General features: G+C 40.7%; 1 protein-coding gene across 1 annotated transcript in view; it reads right to left on the bottom strand.

The window, feature by feature from the left end:
• Nucleotides 1-3074: 3074 nt before the first annotated feature.
• The window catches only part of ddr1 (discoidin domain receptor tyrosine kinase 1), a 75216-nt gene continuing 74621 nt past the window's right edge, over nucleotides 3075-3669 (bottom strand). Inside the window, exon 18 of the mRNA XM_037537257.1 lies at nucleotides 3075-3669. This exon is cut by the window's right edge and continues 2744 nt beyond it. The gene's annotated coding sequence lies outside the window, so the exon portion shown is untranslated.

The following is a 3669-nucleotide window of genomic DNA, read 5'->3' as shown; positions in this document are numbered from 1 at the left end:
TAATAACAATTTCATGTAACCTCTTTCTCTGAGGGAGCTTTTAGAGGTGGACGTCTGGTTCCTATCACCACCATTGTGAACAGTTCTGACTAAGTTTCTTGGTAATATTACTTTCAGGTACAATTCATAATGCCTACATAAGCTTGTCATAATAACTGACATCCATCCATCCATCCATCCATTTTCTAAGCCGCTTCTCCCTTAGGGTCAGGGGGGCCTATCCCGGCGGTCATTGGGCGGAAGGCAGGATACACCCTGGACAGGTCGCCAGTCCATTGCAGGGCAGACAGACAGTCACTCACACACTCACACCCATAACTGACATAACCCTATATAAACATTTATTAATGTTTATTCCAATAGGCATTGACTGCTATAAACGTTACATGTCAATTTTGATCAAAGCAGCCTTTAGGACAGATGACGCCTATTGGAATAAGGATTATTAAACATGTATGTAGGGTTATGTCAGATGTCAGGAAAAGCTTATGTAGGCGTCATGTAGCCTTATGGACTGTACCCTACAGTGAAGTGTTACAGTTTCCCTAAAACAGCATTTCACCCCAAACCACTCCGTTTACATCGCTTTGGAAGGAAAACCTTTAGTGACGCTAGTAAACAATCCTGTAGGCTGAAGACTCTTTAGCACTCATTCATAGTGAACATGCTTTTGAAAAGTCGTAGATTATAATCACCAGGTTGACGTTAAAGTGCGACTATGCAATTATGGCCTGTGGTGGGATTTAAAAATCACTGAAATGCCTTAATCACCTTTTTCACTTGTTGATATACATATTTACACTTAACTGCTCCTTTGTTTACCTCCGTTTTCAATCCTCCAGGAGTCAAACCTCAAACTGTATGAAGAACATGATGCAAGAGAATACTTGTGCTTATTCACTGACCTGGTCAGAAAACCGATCACAGTCCAGGAAGATCGGACTGACTGACTGACTGTCCATCAAATTCAGATCAAATCCAGTTGAGTCCAGTTCATAATTCAGTTCAGCCTAATTTATTAATCTGGTAGATCTAAATGAATAAGCGCTCATGCTCAGACATTCGCTGGTGTTGGTGGGAGGCGGGATAAATTCTGTCCTGACTGACAAGTCAACTGGCCAACCGTGGCGCGGTTTCAGTGAGGAGCGGCGGAGCATCTGATACTGCATCTGACACTACACCTTCATTCCTCGCTCGATATGGTCTTGAAAGGTTACCACACTACACATTAAAGGAAAACTCCAGCATTTTTCAGCAGAATCGCCATCAGTCTGACCTGTATCGCACCGTCAGCTACTACGGACAATAATTTCAACACATTTACCCTGTACTGGGAAAAGAAGAGCAAACCTGTGGAGCCACTTATAGTACAAGTCAATGGGCAGTTGCTGAAATCTGTGAATAAACATTTAAAAAGTGTGACCGTATTATGTAAATTCTAAAGCAATTAAACTCTTATGATCATGAAAGTTTAGCTATCGATTTACTCCCATAGGAATAATTTGTCTTTATTATTCATTACAGATATTAATGTCATAATGTCACGTTGTCAGAGGTGAACTGGGTTATAGTATGTTATTGCTCCAGATTTGAGAATCAATATTTATACTTAACCAAAATCACGGCTGTAACGTGTAGCGTCTGTATGCCTGTGTGATGCACGTGCGTGTGAAGGGGAGTTGGGTTCTGCCAGAGAGTCGGAAATCGGCACAACACAGGTACGTTTGCTATCATTAGCTGGCTGAGTATGTCAGCACTGCGTGCGGTTCACTTCAGTGATGGCTAAACTGAATAATGTTGGTTTCGCCCCCTGGCTGTGAGTATCCTGTCTATACAGGCCCAAAGTGGCCAAACTGGCCTATTAGCTATCAGGCTTCCCAGCTGTCAATATATACTAGCTTACAACTGATGACTAAACAGCTCAAGCTCGTTACTCACTGCCGCCCTCTAAAGGTGTTAACGAACATTACATAAACAAACATTACTCACTGCCGCCCTCTAAAGGTGTTAACGAACATTACATAAACAAACATTACTCACTGCCGCCCTCTAAAGGTGTTAACGAACATTACATAAACAAACATTACTCACTGCCGCCCTCTAAAGGTGTTAACGAACATTACATAAACAAACATTACTCACTGCCGCCCTCTAAAGGTGTTAACGAACATTACATAAACAAACATTACTCACTGCCGCCCTCTAAAGGTGTTAACGAACATTACATAAACAAACATTACTCACTGCCGCCCTCTAAAGGTGTTAACGAACATTACATAAACAAACATTACTCACTGCCGCCCTCTAAAGGTTTTAACGAACATTACATAAACAAACATTACTCACTGCCGCCCTCTAAAGGTGTTAACGAACATTACATAAACAAACATTACTCACTGCCGCCCTCTAAAGGTGTTAACGAACATTACATAAACAAACATTACTCACTGCCGCCCTCTAAAGGTGTTAACGAACATTACATAAACAAACATTACTCACTGCCGCCCTCTAAAGGTGTTAACGAACATTACATAAACAAACATTACTCACTGCCGCCCTCTAAAGGTGTTAACGAACATTACATAAACAAACACTACTCACTGCCGCCCTCTAAAGGTGTTAACGAACATTACATAAACAAACATTACTCACTGCCGCCCTCTAAACGTGTTAACGAACATTACATAAACAAACATTACTCACTGCCGCCCTCTAAAGGTGTTAACGAACATTACATAAACAAACATTACTCACTGCCGCCCTCTAAAGGTGTTAACGAACATTACATAAACAAACATTACTCACTGCCGCCCTCTAAAGGTGTTAACGAACATTACATAAACAAACACTACTCACTGCCGCCCTCTAAAGGTATTAACGAACATTACATAAACAAACATTACTCACTGCCGCCCTCTAAAGGTGTTAACAAACATTACATAAACAAACATTACTCACTGCCGCCCTCTAAAGGCAAACACTACTCACTGCCGCCCTCTAAAGGTGTTAACGAACATTACATAAACAAACATTACTCACTGCCGCCCTCTAAAGGTGTTAACAAACATTACATAAACAAACATTACTCACTGCCGCCCTCTAAAGGTGTTAACGAACATTACATAAACAAACATTACTCACTGCCGCCCTCTAAAGGCAAACATTACTCACTGCCGCCCTCTAAATTTTATTTTGGTAAGTTCCGTGTGGAAAAGCTTCCTCTGCTTTCTTTTAACTACATGCATTTTGCTCAACCCACCTGAAAATGATCCTAATTCAAAATCTGTTAGTTACAACGTAAACATGTGACTGTAAAAGACAGCAACTGTAGAAAATGCGATCAAGAAATTATGTAATAATTGTGACAGGCCTAGTGAAGTCTTACCAAAACTCTCAAACACAGTAAAACGTAACTTCGCTTTCAGCAACTACAGTGATCAGGTGAAACCTGCGAAAACTCCACCTGCACTTTACACTGGTAATGATGTACCACCACAAAGTCTTAGTGGAAAACTAGTCCAGTTCCTGAAAGATTTCATTAAACAGCTTTACGGCTTCGTAACAGTCTGACTGAAATGTTTGCGTAAGTATTATTCAAAACGCACATTTTCGTAGAAATTTTTAATAGACGGAATTCAGCAACTGGCCATTGGCTTCAGCTAAAAACAT

This window comes from Pygocentrus nattereri, chromosome 3 (genome assembly GCF_015220715.1).
Source record: "Pygocentrus nattereri isolate fPygNat1 chromosome 3, fPygNat1.pri, whole genome shotgun sequence".
NCBI lineage: Eukaryota > Metazoa > Chordata > Actinopteri > Characiformes > Serrasalmidae > Pygocentrus > Pygocentrus nattereri.
This window is presented reverse-complemented; position numbering and strand designations above follow the sequence as displayed.